Source organism: Dermochelys coriacea, chromosome 9 (assembly GCF_009764565.3).
Source record: "Dermochelys coriacea isolate rDerCor1 chromosome 9, rDerCor1.pri.v4, whole genome shotgun sequence".
Taxonomy (NCBI): Eukaryota; Metazoa; Chordata; order Testudines; family Dermochelyidae; genus Dermochelys; species Dermochelys coriacea.
Window position 1 is genome coordinate 92,814,508 of NC_050076.1, and position 23,170 is coordinate 92,837,677.

Below are 23,170 nucleotides of genomic sequence, written 5' to 3' on the forward strand. Positions count from 1 at the left end.
CCAGATGACTGAGACAGATACCCCACTAAAAAAGCATCTGATGTCCTGCTCACTCTATTCTGTGGGGTCTAACACCTGATCTAATCTGTGGCATAGTATTCAGTTGTATGTCATCAATGGAGCTATTTCAATAAGAAATATCAGCATGAGTAGGAATGTAGGGGCCAAGGGAACGAATATCTGTGCAAAATTCATGTTGCATGAAAAACAAATAAGATGAGTTCTGATTCTGTACTGTTGTTAGTTTCTCGTAACTGGGGTAATTGGAACTGTTGCTACTCTTCTCTGGTTGATCAGGATTTAAATTTAACTTGTTACCTGTGACAGCTTTCTGGCTACATTCATTATGACAATAACACTCTGAAGTGGATTCTAAGAGGTGACCAAAGAAAATGGATCAGACAAAACAATCAAAGTCTGTTTTGGAACACAGTGTTTCAAAACAGAATTGAAATGAAAGATACGGAGATATACAACTGTGGGTTTTTATCCCAGTATACGCTGTTGTCTGACAATAAAAAGAAAAAAGAGACTAGAAATATTAATAGACATGCTTGAAAAGAAAATAAGATTAGAGGAGCACTGAGTTTTGGGGGACTTTAGATCCTGGGGAAAACAACTGGGCAACCTTGTTTTTGCTACACTAATTTACTAAGCCTTGGTAGAGCTACAATACTGGAGCAATCATTTAAAGTATTTCCAGGGTTTCTGGTATTTATTTTATTAGTTCTAACAATTTCCTAAAATTCTGAAAATTTGGCAGGAGGCAAAGCCACTGGTTCAAACTTCTAGAGTAGCACAAAACTATACTGTAATTCCACTGGCATATATTGTCACAGGATGGAAACGTGTGTGCAAACTGTGCCCCATTCCCCCGCCCTCGTAGATGAGCTCCTCAATTCACTGAAGGCCACTCTGACAGCGAGATGATACATCTATGTTGCACTATCAGATGATAATGGCACCGGCACCATTAACAAACATCCACTTTTCCAACTTCAATAGGAAGTTGAGTCTTCACATCTTGCTTCTTGGATGGGTAATGACAGCCAAGTTCCAGTTCCCTAACCAAAGCCTGAGCTCAGCACAGTAAATTCCCCAGGAACAGGGGGGGAAACTGGGGCACAGTTTCTTGGGAAGTGACTTGCCCAAGGTCACCCAGCAATCCAGGGGAAGAGCTGGGAATGGAGTCCAGGTCTTCTGAGTGCCAGTTCAGTGTTCCAGCCACTAGGCAACGCTGCCTCTGCAACCTACCTTTGCTCTCATGCTTTTGCCAAACATGATCAGTGTGGTGCCCGCTGGCTCAGTGCATTTCACACAGTTCTACTAATTATACTTATCTTGAGCCGCATGCTTAACCCTCTAATTCTCTCAGCAGAGAACCTGGCCCATTGTCTCCAGCAGGAATAGGCAATACTAGCCTCAAGGTAACACTTGTAGAGACGAACCCTTTTATTAATCTCTTCATAAGATTAACAACACAAACCTCCCCCGCTCTCCAGCCCTCAGTTGGGAATACGTAAGAAATAAATCTGCTTATATCTTTTTGGAGGACATTCTGTATGAAACAAAATCTTGGTTGCCTCAGAGTTCACCTACTCTTGTGGCCTATTTCCAAACAGATATTATAATACTGACACAATTATTTACTCCATAGTGTACCATGATATCAGTAATGGAGTATTACAAAACCAGGCTGAAAACTAGCATCAAGAGTAAATAAACTATTATGCAATAAAGAAGTTGGACCTGATTCTCTTCTGATTTACACTGGTGTAAATCAGGAGTAACTCCATTAAAGTCAGTGGTATTACACTAGTGTAAAACCAATGTAAGTGAAAGCAAAAACAGGTGTCTGTCATACAAATGTCCTCAGAAAATAAGCAGTATACAAACAGCTTTCTCTTTACATAGAATGGTTTACAGAGTTTTCTATGTGGTATAGGAAATTCTTTATATCCTTTAGAGAGAACTGGGGCATGTGGGTTTTCATACAAATGTTTCCAACAGTATAAAAAAAAAAAAAGAGAGGAAAACAACATAGAAAATGTAATGAGCAGAATTCTTCTTAAATAGGATGTTCTGCAAAGTTTCCCACAAAATATCTACTGTTTGTAACAATTTGGTTTTGTTTAAACAGTGACCCCATTGTGGAAAAACAGATTTTTTCATGCAGGGCAATTTGGAAAAAGAAATATTCAGCACAATTTCTACTGGTGACATTCAAGGAGGACTCCTACACAGCTGACCTACTGACCACACAAATTCAACAACCATTCCTACTACATGAATATGATAAGAAGGTCAGAAGGGTGCTGTGGTTTTCTGTTGTGCGATGGAGCACTCCACTATTACATTAGCTGATCTGGCAAAACACAAAACTAACAGCATCAAAGGGTTAACACAGCAAATAATAGCGGTGAAAAGTGGCTCAACTAAGCTGAATAAAGACAAAGATATTGATGCACCAGGCCAAATTATGCTTATAATTATATTGATGGAACTTCAGGATATATTTTCACTAATTCCAACCCTTGGTTTTTCATGGAAGAACACAACCTGGCCATCGTTTATGACCCAAGAATGTAACATGTATATCTATATTTTTAAAGTATCTCTCTCCCAGTTTGCTAGCTCAGACTACTCTTAACATGCTAGAATAACAAAGCAGCTGGGAGCTGTGTTCATTTCTAAAGGAAACCAACTTTCACAACTATATCAGTAGTGTTATCTCCTCCTACCTCAGGCCTGCAGCACTGTCAGATACTCCTCTCTGCTCTCTGACACAATGTGCTCTCTTTTTAGGGCTCACTGGCTGTAACCTCTTAAAGGTGCTGGAGGTAGCTGGAAAACAGACTGTGCAGATACTGCATATTATTCCCATTAAAACGAGAGAAGTAGTTTGTCTTCTATAAATCTTTTTTGTGCCACTCTCTTGGGTTGGGTTGTTTTTTAAGCCTCATCAATACTTCTGTCTACACGACAAGGTTCCCCTTCTGACGTGCTGTCCTGATGTGCTGAACAACATTTCTTGTAACTTGTCCTTACCCAATTTACTACAAGTGGAATTTACCCTTGTGCAGAGACCCAGCATAATATCTATGCACCACTCAAGTCCCACGCAAACCCTATTTTTAGGTCTTGTGCTGTTCCTCGCCATACAACAATAAAGCATAATTAGGCATGTAATCATATCAGATGCCCACATACCCATTTTGTAAGGCTAAAGGCCAGAGAACAAGTCATCAGCAACACAATGAGTTGCCCCAATCTACACCCGAAGAGACACTTCTAAACAAATCAGATATAAATACATAAAATCCTCAAAGTCTCTATTTCCTTTATAATGACATTTTTGTTACTTTTTGGGACTTGTTATTTAATGGATCCTAACCAGGCTGTTATAACAGATTTCTGATCAGATATTTAGTTTCCTTCTTGTAACATATAGGACACAGACAGATCTATTTATCTATGCTAAATATAGGGGCAGTTTTTCAAAGGCATAAGGTGCATGACATGAGATAGCAAATATATTTTGCATATATTTTTATTCATGTTTTAATTACTCCACCAATCTAAAAATGCAACACTGGCATTAATGTCCTTAGCAGGCCCTCTATCTTTATATGCTACCCCTATTAAAAAAGTATGTTTTATTTGTACAATTTCTTTCTTTCTTTTTTTCTTTACTGGGGGCATAAAATGTGTGTTTCAAACATCGGAGGATGACATTGCTGATGATATGAGCAAACATGCTTTGCATTTGCTCTGTTGTGCTTGAGGTTTCCAATAACAGAGCTGATGTGAACTTATTATTAAAAGAATAATACAATCCATGCCTTGCACACCAAAACAAGGGGGTTATGAGTGAGCAAAGCATGCAGGACCGAGCCTTAAGAAAATGTAGGCTCCAATCCTACAAACTGCTATGCACCTGCATCATCTTCAAATAGGTTTCTGTGTGGGCAGAGGATCTGTTCACACCAAGCAGCTTGCAGGATCAGGGCCTTAGTGATTTTCAGAGAGTAGTGGATTGCCAGTCTGAAATACCATGTGAAGCTTCTGTTTATTCACAGAACAGGTATGGCACAGGCTGTGCTTGTGCAACTAACCCCCCTGCTCCTCCACACTACCCCATGAGTGTGCCTGAGCCCTTGCTAAAGGCTACATGTGAACCACCATAGCTAACCAATTCCCCAGACAGGCTGCCATTGCAAAGGTGTTGCATGCTTTTAAATTTCCTGCAAGTCAGAAGAGGTACCGTGACAATGGAATTCCCTCCTGAAGGAAGTTTGCCCGAGTCCCTAGACAGTTACATTCAGAATAATGCCTGTCTTTTTCAACCGATCTATTATTGACCTACTCTAGGCTCCTTCCTTGCTTTGCATCCTTATACTCCCTTTGACTATTATTTTGGATTAGTCTGGAAATTGAGTCTTGGGGTCCCACTGTGCTTCCTGCTCCACCAGATTCCTTTGCTTTGTCAGCCTAGGTATTGGAGCTACCGGAGTTTTGTTCTATGACGTGACACCCTGTACTTTAGTTTCTGTTGTACAATGTTTACACACTTTGTGATAGGCTCACTATAAACTGATGAAATAATTTTCTCTTCCACATTGCTTTCCATCAGAGGGCATCGAAGTACTTTACAGACATCAGTTAAGCCCTACAAATCCTCCCCCCCCCACACACCCTCCCTGCACAGGCAGTCAGGAGATAAGATTATCCTATTATACAGGTGAGGAAACTGAGGCCAATAGTTTCAAAACTGTCCACTACTTGGGATCCTTCTATTTTTGGAAGCTGAGTTTGAGACATTAAAAGTCTGCTTCTGTTTATGGTTGCCCAACACCACAAAAAGCTGCTGTGGCCACTATAAAAATAGTAAAAAGAAAAGGAGTACTTGTGGCTCCTTTTCTTTTTGCGAATACAGACTAACACGGCTGCTACTCTGAAACCTATAAAAATAGTGAAACCTAAAAAGGAGTAAGATGATTGGCCCTGTGATGAACTATATAGACAAACTATCAAGTGAAGACAAGGTCATGGGTCTGCAGATGTGCAATGTAGTCTCTACATGTTAGCTATAAAATCAGTCTGGATGTGTAAATCAACATGCTAATAAACTGAACTTTTAGTTCACCATGACCATAAAAAAAAAAAAAAAAAAAAACCACAAAACTTGAGCCTATTTTTCAGAAGTGCTGTGCACCCACAGCAACCAGAATTGGTGTACACTAAGTTTTGGCCTAAGTTACCTGCCCAGGGTCACACAGGAAGTCGGTTTCTGTGTTAAGGATTGAACCCACATCCTCAGATAATCCTGCCTCTCCTAAAACAAGCTTTCTTCAGATAGTATACCATAGACATAAATGTTACTTAAACATATAGCCCTGTAAACAACTGCTTTTAACTGAGAAGGAAACCCAGCATAGAGAGTAATTGCCGAACATTTTCAGGGAAGTGGTCCGATTTTGAGTGCTCACTCAGTGTGTCATCACACTGGACTTTCTGAAACTCAGAGCAACATCAGGAAGCTATTCTAAAAAGGCAACATCATCGCAACAGGATGGGCCTAAACCAGACACGATTTATGAAACTCTCTCGGAACCTGAAGGAAGTTCAGCTCCTGATTCAGATCTAAACTTCTCGACTTAAGCCTGAACCACAAATCCAAATGCCACCTGAATTTTGGGGATCTCATATTTAGCACTCCACAGCTCAGCCCTCCCTCTAAACAGAATGGAAGTCAGAATCTCTGGTTCAGAGCTACAGTAAATGAGAAATCAGGTTCAGGAGGCGTGTGGAAGCCAGGTGGCACAGTACTGTGTGCTGCAGAACTGTTCAACTGCCCTGGGAGAAAGAGCTGTGGGAGAATTATAAAGAGCTTTGGTAGTTAAAACTCTAAGTACGCTTGCATGTGAGACTCTGAATTTTATCTACTTAGCCATTAAATGAATATCAAAGGACTCACAGCAGCTAAGCTAACTGACCTCATTCTATAGATTTGGCTTTATGCTCCCTAGTCCAAGTATAAGCAACTTCTCTATCTCCTTGGTATGTTTGACTCTGGAGCATTACATCTCCATTCCAGGTATAATGTGCATATAAATCAAAAAGAATTTAAATAAAGCTCTGACATTTCAAAATTTGCCTTATCCTTATTTGGCCCCGAGAGCTACTGCTGCAATCCTTAAATGATCTGCTCACATCTGTTCTCCAGCAGAGCTCATGTTCATGCCCCACTGACCTTAGTGCTGCCATCTCTCCAATCTTAAAGCTAAGAAAAAAACCTCAACATTTCCCTGTACGAGTGAAGATCCTTTCAAGGAGGAGGAGATATTAAAAAATTCAACTATTCTGTCACAAGAGAAGAGAAGGATTTAAGACAGAAACTGAGTTGAGTTATGGAAATTGTGGTCCTGATGCTGCAATATGCTGAGTACCCTCAAATAAGGGGAGCCGAGGATGTCAGCATCTCACAGGATTGAGCACCACAACTGCAAGCGTAAGATGTTTTTCTAGTACAGTAGTTCTCATTCACTTGATTCTATTTACTGCTGCTTCTATTCAAACTTGACTAACTCGATCAAGTTATTTCTTGGCCTGTGCCTTACCTCTGAATAAGTAAACATTTTTCATAAATTCCAAGCCCACTTGTTTCAAATGTTGATTAAGCATCGGACTGGAGCATTATTGTATGAAAACTCATCCCCCTTACTCAGAATTTCCATAATTGCCTGCAGTTGTCATGAAGTGGCAATTTTCCATCCACAGCCACATGAAACAGATTTTTTACTTCCACTGCATTATAAATATATTGTCTGATTGCAAGGAGTCCCAAGGCTAAAATATATGCCTGTGTTTTCAACTTCCTTGGAGAATAGCACTTTGAGCCCAGAACAGTTAATAATAATACAAGTTAGTGAGTATGATGAAAAATATTTTTCTGTGGCTACCAGACCTTCTACACAGATGTCTTCTCTTGTTTACTATGAATAAGACATATGATAAATATAATAAGTGAATACATCTTGGACAAAATAATACTCATCTGTAATATCTGGGTCACATAATTCTAGAAGACTCAAGAATCGAAAGAGATGTTGGCTCAAATCCATCCCTGATATAAGTCCACTGAAGTTAACTCAGGGATAGATTTGCCAGTGAAGCTTACAAAATTCTGCAAGATGAATTGCTGCCACTTATATACTTGGACCTGCTAATGTTGTTGATAGGTTTCTTTCTAAAAAAAATACCCTAACTTCTGATGCACTGTTTGTTTTTTTGCACCATTGCATTAAAGAATTCTGTCTTTGTTTAAACATACCAGTTTGCAACTAACCTTTATAGAGATGGCCATTTGTATTCAAATCCTTAGAATTTTAAAATTTGCATTCTACAAAATAACTCAAGTCTATACTGGAAATACAATGTAGATTTGTTAGAACACAAGGGAGAAAGCCAAACTTTCTTTCAGAAAGTGGAAAAGTGAAGATAAAGATCAACATTTCTATGTCTTAATATCTCTGCGACTTTGTTGTGTTGACCATTTGGAACTTTTTGAAGCTAGTGACATGTCCATCCATTGTAGCTCTTTCGTAGGAGGTCGCTAGTGTCGTAAGTATTACATACAAATACCCAAGGCCTTAATCCGCCTTGTTTAAGTTATGCACACACATCTCCCTCCCGCCCCCCACAGTTCATTTGCAATGACTAGATGGATAATTATCTCAAATAACCAAAATATATGACTCAGCACACATAGAATGTCAATTTCACAATTGGGAATCTGATTTTTTTTAACTGTATAAGGCTGGAAAATATGTGCCCTACCCATACAAAGCCTAAGTAAAAAAAAGGCTTGGGATAGAAAACTACATGGGGGCTTAGCGAGAGGGGAATTATTCCCCACTACCCTGGTGATATGTCTCATAGACACATAGATTTTAAGCTCAGAAGGGACCATCATTATCAGCTAGTCTGACCTCCTGCACATTGCAGGCCACAGAACCTCACTCACCCACTCCTGTAATAGGCCCCTAACCTCTGGCTGAGTTACTGAATTCCTCAAATCATGATTTAATGATTTCAAGCTACAGAGAATCCACTATTTTACACTAGTTTAAACCTGCAAGTGACCCGTACCCCATGCTGCAGAGGAAGGCAAAAAAAACTCCAGAGTCTCTGCCAATCTGACTCAGAGGAAAATTCCTTCCTGACCCCAAATATGGTGATCAGTTAGCCCTGAGCATTGGGTACCAGCCCAGCAATGTGTTGTAAATGGCTGTGGCCTAGTGCACCCCTCCAGTGCAGAGTTTTGACCCTGAAGAGTTATTGGCCATCCCCTCTGCTATTCCCCGCATCAGGCCCAAAACCCCCGGAAATGGATGCTACAGAGCTTGGCTCTACAATGTGCATGGGGGGTTTGGAAGGCTCTGTGCTTCCCAGATCACTCCTGTAATTGCAAATACCCCCTTCCCACTGAACTTGGGATCTGAGTGCTCAAGGAATGGGAGCTGCTGGATGTTGCTCTGTCTGAATATGACACACATACTTTCTACACTATTGTGGCCACAAAGAGGCAGTTCCCACCAGCACGTATGCACAGGGAAATAAGAAAGTAGGCACAGTATTGTTCCTAATGCTGTCACTGTCATGTCCTAAAAACTGTTGTCTCTGCCAATGCATTCACTTAGGAAGTGAAAAAAAGGGCATATGCTAAATATCTGCAAGATATTTGGGGATTTGTCAGGGGATGAGTGGAAGGGATGAGTATAGCTCAGCAAGCTGTGGGAGAGCTTTATTGGTGTGCGTGGAAGAAATCTGGTAGGATTGGGGCATCTACAAGATCTCTAACAAGCATTCTTAAAACTACAATACCCACCTGCTGAAGTGAAAAAACAGATCGACAGAGCCAGAAGAGTACCCAGAACTCATCTACTACAGGAGAGGCCCAACAAAGAAAATAACAGAACGCCACTAGCCATCACCTTCAGCCCCCAACTAAAACCTCTCCAGCGCATCATCAAAGATTTACAACGTAGCCTGAAAAATGATCCCTCACTCTCACAGATCTTGGGAGACAGGCCAGTCCTCGCTTGCAGACAGCCCCCCAACCTGAAGCAATTACTCTCCAGCAACCACACACCACACAACAAAAACACTAACCCAGGAACCTATCCTTGCAACAAAGCCCGATGCCAACTCTATCCTCATATTTATTCAAGTGACACCATTATAGGACCTAATCACATTAGCCATGCCATCAAGGGCTCGTTCACCTGCACATCTACCAATGTGATATATGCCATCATGTGCCAGCAATGCCCCTCTGCCATGTACATTGGCCAAACCGGACAGTCTCTACACAAAAGAATAAATGGACACAGATATGACATCAGGAATCTTAACATTCAAAAACCGGTAGGAGAACACTTCAACCTCTCTGGCCACTTAAGACTTAAGGGTGGCAATTTTGTAACAGAAAAGCTTCAAAAACAGACTCCAATGAGAAACTGCTGAGCTTGAATTAATATGCAAATTAGATACCATTAACTTGGATTTGAACAGAGACTGGGAGTGGCTGGGTCATTACACATATTGAATCTATTTCCCTACGTTAAGTATCCTCACACCTTCTTGTCAACTGTCTAAATGGGCCATCTTGATTATCACTAAAAAAGTGTTTTTCTCCTGCTGATAATAGCTCATCTAAATTAATTAGCCTCTTACAGTTTGTATGGCAACTTCCACTTCTCTGTGTGTATATATATATCTTCTTACTATATGTTCCATTCTATGAATCTGATGAAGTGGGCTGTAGCCCACGAAAGCTTATGCTCTATTAAATTTGTTAGTCTCTAAGGTGCCACAAGTATTCCTGTTCTTTTTGTGGATAGAGACTAAGATGGCTACTACTCTGAAACCAAAAATTGAAATAAATCCTTCCCCCCACGAAGATCACTAATGCTAGCAAAAGCCTAATTGACTGCATGACACTGCAGTTTTACAGCAAGATCCCACGTTTGAAGGTACAGGAGTCCCACACTCACAGCTGAGCTGGACATGAACAACCAACAGCACCGGTTTTCACTTAAAGGAGAGTTTCCAACCAAACGGCAACCGTATGGAACCAGGTTTTGTCCTGAGACAGTGTAAAATGAGGCACTGAAGAACTCAGTAAAACTAGGTAGGTAGAGGAGATCTACATTCCAGCCAGATAGTGAGGAAATCCCGGTTGGATAGGAATGCACTTCAAAAATGGTTCAAAAAGAGTTCATTTCTGTGAAAATGTGACCCCATAATTCTGTCAAATCAATGAGATCTCTGATGATAATCTGCATGGTAACATGGAGCGAGCAGTAGTAGTAAAAAATCTCTGTGACCTTTAAATAACAGACCCAGTTTCTTCAAGACTTCACACACAGTGTTGGAGAGAAGAAAGTAATTTGTACTTATAACCTGTTCCTCCCTCTTCCAGTTTTCTCTAACATTTTTGAGCATGTCTCTCACAAATTGCAAGTGAACTTCAAATGTTGTTTTCCTAGGATGTGGACCACATTCTGGGAGGAGAATGTTGAATCAGAACAGGTGAAACAGTGGCCCCACTGAAGTCAAAACTCTCATTGCCTTCAGCAGGGCCAAGATTTCACCCTGCCCAATTTAACATGAAAGTAACATTACACTTTTCGGTTTTTAAATTACATGAACAGCTGAGTAGATCAAAGCATACGCGAAAGCAAAACAGGGTCCTCATCTATCATTCATATATGGCTCGTGTCTTAAAAAGAAAGAATGCCAACTATTTGGTGGCCTGTCTGAAATGAGTGTCGGTCCAGTTTCTAGTGGACAGATGTCCACGTCCCAAAAGCCGGGCATCCCAGCAGAGAGGCCAAAGAATGGACGTGTTTGTCTCCCAGTTCGAAACAGTCTGAAGCCCCATGTTAAGGCTAAGGCACACTGGGCAGAGTAGGGAAATTTGCACTACGCTGTCCCACACTGTACCTTCTCTATAGATAAACAGAGGGCTGCAGCTTAAAACACTCTCAATCTGGCAACTCTCATCAGCATTAAACTGTGTTAATGTTTATTTAAAGTGGTCCCCTTGGTTACGATTAGTGCAGTCACAAAAGGAGAAAACCAAAGAGCATTAAAACCCCTCATTTTGACACGAACATTAAAGTGAATATGAAATAATGCACAAAACAAGTAACTGGCTCCCTTCAATCTCAGTGGATTGTTTATCTTTACTGTAGTAGCTGAATTGCTGAATGAAATATTTACAGTTATTCATGCAATCAAACACATTTCCCTTAAGAAATAACTGATTAAGTATTTCACAATCATTCTGAAAATGATTCAAGACTACTCTGATCCATATCCAGTCCAGACAGGCATGTTAATATGGTTTAGAAGCAGTCATTCTTTATAGCAAGGCAATGAGAGAATATCCATTTCTGGTGATGATATCATGGGTTGCAATTTGAGTGTACGGCATATACAGGTTAAATACGGTACAATCAGTCAATTAATTTATTTAACCTTATAAGCTAGGGCTCAGTGAGACTGGCAGGGAACATAGAACAGAATTTGGCCCATAAGTTGAGAATTCTTTTTCTGTCAATGTCAAAAGTTTTTAATATCTTGCAGATATTTGCTTCCTTTTTGTAGAACAACACACTTCTCTTCTAGAGCAGCGGTTCTCAAACTTCATTGCACTGCGACCCCCTTCTGTCAACAAAAATTACTACACGACCCCAGGAGTGGGGACCGAAGCCTGAGCTTGCTGCCCCGGGTTGGGTGCCGAATGCCCAAGCCCCACTGCCCCAGGCAGGGGAGGGGGGCGCCAAAGCCCAAGCCCAAGGGCTTCAGCCCTGGGCAGGTGGCATGTAACCTGAGCCCCACAGCCCAGGGCTGAAGCCCTTGGGCTTTGGCTTCATCCCCAGGTGGTGGGGCTCAGGCTTCAGCTTCAGCCACAGGCCCCAGCAAGTCTAACACCAGCCCTGGCGACCTCATTAAAAGGGGGTCGGGATCCACTTTGGATTCCCGACCCACAGTTTAAGAACCCCTGTTCTTTAAGAGCCAAGCACGTGATGCCATTTTTTCTCTTAGTGGGACTATGTGCCAACAAAATTCCCAAATCAGGGGCTCAATGCTATTCTATCAAAGCCACTAGGAATTTTGCCAGGCTAGAAGCAGAATCAGGCATTAATGTCAACTGAGATGATGCCTAAGAAAATCTGAAACTGATGTCAGGAAATGCACAAAAATAAATTCCATGTTTTTGCTCAAAAACAACTATTTTATGGTCAAATATTCAATTTCAGTGACCTGTTGGAAATTTTAAAGATAAATCTAACATTTAGCTAAGCTGATTTAATTCCTCCAAATCCTCTTTTCCACAGTAAATATATTGCAAGAATATACAAGTAAAACATACTCTTTTCTTTTTTTCTTTTTTTTTTTTGTAAAGGGATAATTATTGCAATAATTATTCCAAGCTCTCCACATTACTCTACAGAGCCATGAAATCCTTGTAATGGCAAAGCTCCCGTTGATTTCAATAGGGTCAGGATTTCATCCCTAGACTTTCTAAACACTGTGCCAGGGATGCGAATAGGGTGACGAGACAGCAAATGTGAAAAATCAGGAAGGGGTGAGAGGTAATAGGAGCCTATATACGAAAAAGACCAAAAATCGGGACTGTCCCTATAAAATCGGGACATCTGGTCACCCTAGCTACGAAAGACAAAAACACAATATTTGTCTTATGGCTTTTGCTACTACTGCACATCTAATACAATACAATGTTTTGACAATATCAGATCATTTAAAAGAAGTCTTTTGGCAATGTCCGTCTGAAAATATGTCTGATCACTGCAATATTTACTTCAAGGTCAAAGAATCAAGTACAAACATCTGCATCCATTTGTATATGACATGAAACAAACATTTGTTACAAAGTTCCTTGTGAATTTGTAAATCACATAAGAACAAAGAAAATCTACCTTAAAATGTCTGAATGGTAAGCACTGAAAAGGACAGCACCGGTTCACCAAAGGGGAGACTTCAGCTACAATCCAAGAGAGGTTAACTGGAAAATTCATGTCTCTTCGGGGCTTCAATACATCATAATACTGCATCATCAGATTCTTGCCTTCTATGCAAAATTAGTGATCTACTCTACTTGCTGATAATTCTTCAATTAAATAAATCAAACAGGACTATCTTAGAAAATCCCACAGCAGTTTCCACAAACACTACAGCTTTTGAAATAAAAAGATGTTTTATACTTATAAAACTTCACTCATTGTGGGCTCGAGTACATGAGCATATTAGGAACTGCATCAGAGGACAGCTTTCAGCTCAGAAAGCTTACAGCACTGTTTCAGCTGGATCCCACATATATTCAAATCTTTCCATTCAAAAGAACCAGACCAGAGAGGCTGTCCCCTTTGTGCTAGTCTTCTTCTGTCCCTCAAGTGACAACTTCGATTCTACACTCCTATTCACTAGAGACTGCTACAAAAACAAACAACAAACACGACTGTAGACATTTTAAACTCTCACTGCATTTTCCATGGCGAATGGGCCCAAATAGGGGAGTTTGGATCCAGATTTGGATGTGAATATGAACTTCCTCCAAAGGGTGGGGGTCTCTGATATACGGAGTTCTGGTTCAGACCCATTTCTAATTTCTAAATGACTTAGTGGTAAATTTAAACAACATTGCTTCATTACACCTGAGACCTGATTCTGCCCCAGTGAAGCTCAAGACTGCTCCACCACCAAGTTGAAGGGGAGTTTGCTCAGGTTCTTGCAAAATCATGCACCTTGTCCCATTCTGAAGTTGTTGGTTTTTGAGATTCTTCCCATGCAAGAGGTTTATCCCATGTTTTAACGAAGGAAAGGAGGAGATGACACTGAGTTCTGCAAATTGCCCCAAGCAATGGGGTCCCTCAGCTGAAGGTTTTAGCTCAAGCCTAATGGGACCCAGGAGGAAGATTTCAGAAGATCTTGCTTCTGATAACCCAAGTTCCAAGAGTTGTTGACAGGTTTCAGAGTAGCAGCCGTGTTAGTCGGTATTAGCAAAAAGAAAATGAGGACTTGTGGCACCTTAGAGACTAACAAATTTATTTGAGCATAAGCTTTCGTGAGCTACAGCTCACTTCATCGGACAGCCCTTATAGGGCAAGGTACTTAACCGCAGCAGCAGCATCAATGACAACAGGAACCGCCTGTCCCAGGAGCGACTCCTAAGGGTGGATAAGCCCCCTATGCAAACATAAAGTCTAATAATGCTGGGAGGCCATTGCCAGAGGTTATCACTCTGACTGATAGACAATAAAAACAAGTCACTGGTTACGTTGACTCAGTGTCTTCTGAAATAATAAAACTCAACCCTCTGCAATAAATAAGATTAAATATGAAATATATCTGTTTAGGGATAGCAGAAATCCTGTGTTCATTTGTTTCACTAACACCACTTACTATCCCCCTTATGTTACAAGGGGAATGAAAAAATAGCCCTGATTCCAGTTCGTCAGTGGCAACCACGAATATACCATGCATATTAAACTGTAATGTGTACAGAAAAGGCAAAAAAAGAGGGCTGAAGTCTTCTTTAGTTTTATGCTGAACCCCCAACTGTGTACGATTTGATTCAAAACAGCTTGATCAGAGTGAATTTTTAATCTACTGTAAATCACATTAATGTATATTAGAATCAGAGACAGGCTAAACAGGTTTAGCCCTATACTTCCTAAACATGGGGTGTGATCCTCCTTAATTATTATGACCTCCTTAATTACTATGTTTGCTGGCAAGCAAACACTGGACCAATCACACAACACCCTCCCCCCATAATAAAAACTGACTTGCAGTGGGTTTACTCTGTATTCTTCAAGAGACTAAAACTAAGTGATGTTTCAAAGGGACTTTTTGGTGAAGCTGTTACTAGTTCAGATGATTCCAGTATGTGTCTTTATATCTGGGTGAAATCTTGGTCCAAAATAAGTCAAAGGGGCTTTTTCTTATTGACTTCTATGGGGCCAGGATTCCATCCCTCTCCCCTGCTCTAGTTAATCTGAATTAATTTTAAAATCCATTCTGTATTTATCATGCTCTCTCTCACACACCCACAGAACACTCAAAGGCAGTATGTGCTACTATCTACTTTTTTTTAAAAATGGTTTACACTTAAATGTATTGTTTATGGTTGAAACTTTATTATCCTAAAGCAATGTGCAATAATACTGCCATGATTTAAGGTGAGATTACAGTGGGCAGGTCCCAGAAAATGTTCAGCACAAATAAACCTTATTAATTTATTTTAAGTGTGTGTGTGTGTGTGTGTGTTACAGGCAGAGCAGGTGCAACAAGGGAGAAGATCAGCATTTTTGTGGATATGATTCCTTACATTGCTACATACCTGAAACCCTGACTAAGTTCAGACTGTTTATAAACAAAATTACACACACACAGCATTCATCAGAGCACCTCGCATATATTAATGAATGTATTTTCACAACAACCTTGTGATATGGGGAAGGATTACTATTCCCATTTTACAGATGGGGGAACTGAGGCACAGAGAGTTTAAGTGACTTGCCCAAGGTCACACAAGCTCTGTAGCAGAGCTGGAAACAGATCTCCTAAATCCCAGTCTGGTGCCTAACTAGAGCTAGACGACAGCCAGATGCAGACTATAAATACAAATACAGATATTACTTACAATCTGAGGCTCTAGGCATTGAGTGTAAAATTCCAGATGAATTTAAAGCTTGTGAAAAGTCACTGAGTGATGGTTTTGGAGTATTCAGACCTTCAGTGGAGAGAGCACACAAGAAGGCTGTTCAGTTTTTGCCCTGTGTGTAGAGATGACCAAGGAGCACTATTTTTAAGGGCAGTTTATATGCTAGTGACACCAGTTCACTAGGAACTGGATTAGTTACATATACTTCACTAAACAGCCATCCTATAGCAATGACTTTGGACAGCAAGTGACTGTGGTTGGATTCAAACCAGTAATCTACTGTCATTACCAATCCTGCAAGCCCCCGCAAAGGGAAGATGTTTGGCAGTGTTTTATATCACAAATATTAATGAGACATTCAGTTACTGCAGTGATGTTCACCATAAAATTAAATAAAATTGTATTGGCAAAATTGCACTTTAACAACTCATTGGGGTTTGGTTAACATACTTCTTTTACTATCTCAGGATTATCCTCATCTGTGCTGCCATTTTCCAATATTTGAATCTCTTTGAACAGAGAATTTATCAAGTTTGCAATCGCTGCTTCAGGCTCATCCAGGCGGCTTTCTTTTTTCTAGTGGAAGATGACTTACGTTATGCATTCAACATTCCTATGTCAAAACTGTCCCTGTGAAAAACGTTAATTTATAATTTGCAGCTGGCAATCTTCTAATACTTCCATAGGTCCCTACAGACAATCCACAGAAGTCTGCTAACATGGTTGGATCTGAATGGGAGCAGGGGTAACTTTAAATCTAGTGCCACGATTTACCATCTTTGCACTATATTATGAATCATGTTCAGTCTCCTGAGGACCTTTTAATAGTTACACTGTATTTTGTTAATACTACATTTTGCTTCTCATCCACACCTTATTTCAGGCTCTGTAGAAGGGCTTGTCCACATGACAAAGTTGCATCATTACAATACAGGTGTGATTTTTAAACCAATTTTGTTAAACCAGTGCACATTTTTATTTCAGTGTAATAGTGGGTTATTCTGGTTTCATTTAAGCCACTTAGGAATAAGTTTAAACTAAACCCAAATAAGCCACTTTTAAACGCAAATAAGAGTTGCACCAGTTAAATTACATCAGTTTAAAAACTGACTGAAGTTGAACTGGTGCAAATTCTGTGCATAGACAAGGCCGAAGCTCTGGAATGAGAAATAAAGTAGGTCGAATTCTGTTATGACCTGCATGCCAGTCGATGCAATTCCACTTACTTCTGTGGAGTGGGCTGTGGATGCACGGCAAGTAAACCATGTCTGTGCAAAAAGAAAAGGAGTACTTGTGGCACCTTAGAGACTAACAAATTTATTTGAGCATAAGCTTTCGTGAGCTACAGCTCACTTCATCGGATGCATTCGGTGGAAAATATAGTGGGGAGATTTATATATACACACACAGAGAACATGAAACAATGGGTTTTATCATACACACTGTAAGGAGAGTGATCACTTAAGATGAGCCATTACCAGCAGGAGCGGGGGGAAGGAGGAAAACCTTTCATGGAGACAAGCAAGGTAGGCCATTTCCAGCAGTTAACAAGAACGTCTGAGGAACAGTGGGGCTGGGGGGGAGTCTGGGGGGGGGAGAGATAACATGGGGAAATAGTTTTACTTTGTGTAATTACTTATCCACTCCCAGTCTCTATTCAAGTCTAAGTTAATTGTATCCAGTTTGCAAATTAATTCCAATTCAGCAGTCTCTCGCTGGAGTCTATTTTTGAAGTTTTTTTCTTGAAGGATAGCCACTCGCAGGTCTGTAATTGAGTGACCAGAGAGACTGAAGTGTTCTCCGACTGGTTTTTGAATGTTATGCTGCCGGAAATGGCCCACCTTGCTTGTCACCATGAAAGGTTTTCCTCCTTCCCCCCCCCCCATTCCTGCTGGTGATAGCTCATCTTAAGTGATCACTCTCCTTACAGTGTGTATGATAAAACCCATTGTTTCATGTTTTCTGTGTGTATATATAAATCTCCCCACTGTATTTTCCACCGAATGCATCCGATGAAGTGAGCTGTAGCTCACGAAAGCTTAGGCTCAAATAAATTTGTTAGTCTCTAAGGTGCCACAAGTACTCCTTTTCTTTTTGCGAATACAGACTAACACAGCTGCTACTCTGAAACATGTCTGTGCAGAGGGCCAACCCACTAAAAACCAGGTTTGATGTGGGATTTAAGTGGTAAATAGGCATTGTGTGGGCCCACGGCATGGAGGTGCATTTCATCCAAAGTGCAGGATACATGGAGCCTATCACCTTTTTGCCCTAAACAGCCACAACTTGAATCCTTGCACTCATCTGAAATGGACAGCATCACCTGACAGCTGGCCACAGACAGGAGTGTATGCTGTGCCCCTTCAAGGTGCTCAGATGTTATGGTGATGAAGGTGGTATAAATACTAGCCCGATGGGGAAGAGTTATGGTTGTGCTCCCCCTGGGGTGCATTGGGTAACACTGCGCCTCTCTGAGGCACATTCCTCCCAAACCTCTCACTCGGGAGATGTATCTCTGCACCATCACCGACACAGACTTGAGCCTTAAAGGCACAACTGAGTTCCCTGGATCGAATTTTGCTCTCATTTATACACTGCAATCCAGTTGAAGTCATTGAGGTTACAGCAATGCAAATGAGAGCAGAATTTGGTTCAATGGTACTTCAGTGAGTTTGCATATGTAAAACAGGAGAATTTGACCTAATGTGTGTCAGATGAATAGGGATGTAAGAATGGTCTTATCAGGTCATAGGGAATACATGTCAGTGAATTTCTGCATTACTGACTTACCAGATGTTTGGAAATAGAATGATCTAGTGGTATATCATTTCAATAACACGCAACACACTACTCAAACCTGGTCTACACAGTTTTGTATTGGTATAGCTATTTTGGCTATGGGGTAATTTTTTTTTTACTGAACTTTTTTTTTTCAACTCTTAGTATAGATGCAGGATAAAGGTGCCTTATACAGGTATAGCTTATTCCTCATCCCATATAGATAGGCCCTACCAAATTCATGGTCCATATTGGTCAATTTCATGGTCATAGGATGTTAAAAGTTGTAAATTTCATGATTTCAGCTATTGAAATCTGACATTTCACGGTGTTGTAATTGTAGGGGTCCTCACCCAAAAAGGAGTTGTGGGAGGGGTCATAAGGTTATTGGAGACAGGAGGGTTGCAGCACTGCTACCCTTACTTCTGCACTGCTGCTGGCAGTGGCGCTGCCTTCAGAGCTGGGCTAGAGAGCAGCCGCTGCTGGACGGGATCTGAGCTCTGAAGGCAGAGCAGCGCCAGCAGCAGTGCAGAAGTAAGGATGGCATGGTATGATATTGCCACCCTTACTTGTGTGCTGCTGCCAACAGAGCAGTCAGCAGCCGCCACTCTCCAGCCACCCATCTCTGAAGGCAGCAGCACAGAAGTAAGGGTGGCATGGTATGGTATTGTCACCCTTACTTCTGCACTGATGCTGACAGGGCCGCCTTCAGAGCTCGGTGCCTGGCCAACAGCCACCGGTCTCCGGCCACCCAGCACTGAAGGCAGTGCAGAAGTAAGGGTGGCAAAACCACAACCCCCCAAAATAACCTTGTGACCCCCCCTGCAACTCCTTTTTGGGTCAGAACCCCCAATTTGAGAAATGCTGGTCTCCCTCGTGAAATCTGTATAGAATAGGGTAAAAGCATACAAAAGGCCAGTTTTCACAGGGGAGGGGGGCAGATTTCATGGTCCGTGATGCGTTTTTCATGGCCGAGAATTTGGTAGGGCCCTCCATATAGGTATAAGTATTTTTATACTGGTCTAAGTGAGTCCACACTAGGGAGGGTGCGCTGCTTTAACTATACCAGTTTGGTTAAAGCAGTACAACTTGTGTGTGTGTATGCAAGCCCGAAGTCTGAATAATAAAGCATTGCTACCAAATTCTTGTTGCCACTTCTGAGAAGCAGCTGGATTTAATAACAATATCTCTGCTGCTTGATTTTGCTACCAATACCATGCAATTTTTATTATGGACTACTCACGTGCCAAAAGTAATCTTTAACCCTGAGCTACTTTTGAATATGTGGATGCTCAATATGAGTCTTAAACTGGTAAAATCATTTTACACAGTCATATATAGAGCTGCTTGGAAAATGGGAAAAGAATCCGGCACATATTTTATAACATTTTTCAATGAAATTTCAATTATTTTCAGAATGTCTCACCAGCTTTACTCACTTACACTAACTCACTTTAGACTCAAAAGCCATATTAACTTTATACTAACTAAAATCAATCAAACTGATATCTTTTAATAAGTAAAACAAACAGAACAACCAATAAATTCTTCTGATCCTTTATATATTTTCCATGGTTTCAACTCCTAGCAGTTTTCAGAGCTTCAACTGTAAACAGAGTTAACCAGAGAGATATGACAGCATCACATCAATATCATTCTAATGGAGGCTCGTTTTACCTTAACTGGTTTTTCTTCAATAACCATTAGGATTACGTTTCTTTTACTGGTGATGAATACTTTTCTCCTCTTTACAGTTTACTATATTTGTCAGAGCCTGATCTGATAAGAAGTCCATAGTGTTATTATTATTACTGCATATTAGTCCACAGGGTGCTGTGTTCCTATAAAATGCCTCTTCTTCTCATGTACATAGAGCCCAAACTGATTTTACTGATCCAGTAACCACTGCAAAGTATTCTGATCTGTAGTTTGTGTTTCTAAAAAAAGCATACAATTTTCAGTAATCCACACACAAAAATTCCATTTCAGGCTCTTCAGTATTTGAAACGGTCTTTATAGTATAACCTAGAAATGTGGATTTACCATCCAGAGTATTATGTAGTGTTTGTATGACTCTACAAAGAACAAGTCCTACTTATCATTAACAGTATCCGACATAAGGCACGTTGCTATACCAAAGTTCCCGGTACCAGTAGGTACAATCCAGTGAAATTAGGGGTACAATCCAGTGAAATTAGGGGAGGAGAGCACAGGTGATTCAGTAGTTTTTGTTTAAGAAATGAAGTGTCTCTTGACATTTCACCATCAACACAAATAGAACATCTCATCTCATTAATTAGATTAATACCTCTGCTTTCACTGCACAAGACAAAATAAATTCAGGGTAATAAATAACCACACCCTGGTAAATTGATAAAGGATGGTAAATTTTTAATGGCTTTGACTTCAGACATATCATTTCTGGGGTTACTCCCCAGCTCAGGAATACAACTGCCATGAGAATAAACCCTTCTTCAATTTAAGTGTCAGTTCTGCCCCCATATCGGACTACGGGATTGCTCTTAAATCTACTCATGAGGGATCTACCTTGAAGACCGTTCAGATGACTGGCAAAGCTGGAAATACGGTGGCTCCAATTCTAAACAGGATTGTGGAATTTTACAAAAGGCAAATGTTCTATAAAATAGGTATGACACCATATGAGTCACATAACCTCAGATTCAAAATGTGTTTCAAATATGAACCATCCAGAGCAATCTCTTTACAATTTCAATTATTAGAAACAATACATCTAGGAGTTATCATTTACAAATCTATATCTCAAACATACTTGGATCTTTAGAAGTCTTCACATTCCCTTGCTTTTAATGTAAACAGTTTGCAAAACCAAAAAGCACAATGTCTATGTTGGGAGGAGTAACTTTTTAACCTGATTTTAGGTTCTCTATATAGGAACATGACTTGGCTTTTAATTTTTCTTCCTGCTGCATGTTAATACTACCAGATTCACAGAATTATAGACATTCAAACTAGAAAGAAAGAAGGAAGAAAACCTTTAGTGGTGATAATCAAGGTGGGCCATTTCCAGCAGTTGACAAGAACGTCTGAGGAACAGTGGGGGCACCTGCTGTTCTTGTCAACTGCTGGAAATGGCCCACCTTGATTATCACCACTAAAGGTTTTCTTCCTTCCCCCCACCCTCCTTGCCTGCTGGTAATAGCTCATCTTAAGTGATCACTCTCCTTACAGGGTGTATGGTAACACCCATTGTTTCATGTTCTCTCTGTGTGTGTATATCAATCTCCCCACTGTATTTGCCACCGAATGCATCCGATGAAGTGAGCTGTAGCTCACGAAAGCTTATGCTCTAATAAATTTGTTAGTCTCTAAGGTGCCACAAGTCCTCCTTTTCTTTTTGCGAATACAGACTAACACGGCTGCTACTCTGAAACGTAAAAAAAATATATATATTCTCTGATTCACAAAAATTCGACTCCAGGCCCGGTGTTGTTCTCTCATTTTCATGCTGTGGATTTTTATATTTTTTTAAATCAGAGTTTAATTGAGGGCTGAAAGGTACCTGTTTGAAAGCTAACTGAGGGCTGACTGAACAGGAGGACTTGTGGCACCTTGGAGCCGGACCAATTTATTAGCGCATCAGCTTTCCTGAGCTACAGCCCACTCCATGGGATGCCAAAGGTGATGCTCTAATAAATGCGTTCGCCTCTAAGGTGCCACAAGTCCTCGTGTTCTTTTTGCGAATACAGACGAACACGGCTGCGGCTCTGCAAGCTGAGGGCTGACTGTAGGTGCCAAGCTGAAGCAGGTTTGGGGCTCCCAGAAGTCCTGATTGGAAGGGACCCGTTGCCTTGGGGGGCGGGGTGGGGGGGGGGCTTGGAGATGTTTTAAGAGCCGAGCACAGGCCCGAGGTGTCTCCCTCGCTCTCTGCGGAGCAAACCCACAGCCCGGCGCTCCGCGAGGCCAGGACCCGCTCGCCCTGTACCTACCCCGTCTAGGAGGAGGGGCTCAGTGCCATGCCAGGCGCTCTGCCAGCCGCCAGGGTCACCACACGCCCCCCGGTGCCCCTGCCCCGAGGGAGCATGTCACGCGAGTCTCTTCCAGCCAAGCGTCCAGGGCTGGGCTGCCCCGAGCCGGGCTGACTGGGGGGAAACTCGCATTGGCAGCGCGAGCTGCCGTGACGGGTTGTGTAACTCGGCGGCGGGCTTAGCCCGTCCTCCGGGCATTGCACCGGCGCGCTCCCTCCACCCCGGCGAGCCGGGAGCGCGCCCGGCGGGCGCTCGCCGCCCAGCTCGGAGCGGGAGCCGCGGGAGCGCGCCTTGAGGGAATGGCGGGAATGCGCCGGGGGACTGGGGCTCGGCTCCCGGGGGCGCGCTCGGCCCGCCAGCCGAGCCCGGGCCCGGAGTCAGGTCCCGAAGCGGCTCCTGGACTGCGGGGCCCGCAGGATCGGGGCCCCGGGCTCTGGGCGGGAGGCAGCGGGGCGCAGGGGCTGGGTTTACGCGGACCTAGGCGCTGCAGGATGGAGCCGGGTTTACACGGACCCTGGCTCCAGGGAGCGGGAGGTGCCGCAGTTCTGGTGCCTGCACCGGGCAGGGCGGGTGGGGGGCAGCTGGGGGTGCAGGGATCCTGGGCGCGGCGGGTGGGGGGCAGCTG

At 41.9% G+C, this 23,170-nt stretch overlaps 1 protein-coding gene across 1 annotated transcript in view; it reads right to left on the reverse strand.

Moving 5' to 3' along the window:
• PASD1 (PAS domain containing repressor 1) overlaps nucleotides 1-22,768 on the reverse strand; it is a 95,944-nt gene extending 73,176 nt beyond the window's left edge. The window contains exon 1 of the mRNA XM_038415545.2: nucleotides 22,507-22,768. The gene's annotated coding sequence lies outside the window, so the exon portion shown is untranslated. The remainder of the gene's footprint in view (nucleotides 1-22,506) is intronic.
• Between the last annotated feature and the right edge of the window lie 402 nt (nucleotides 22,769-23,170).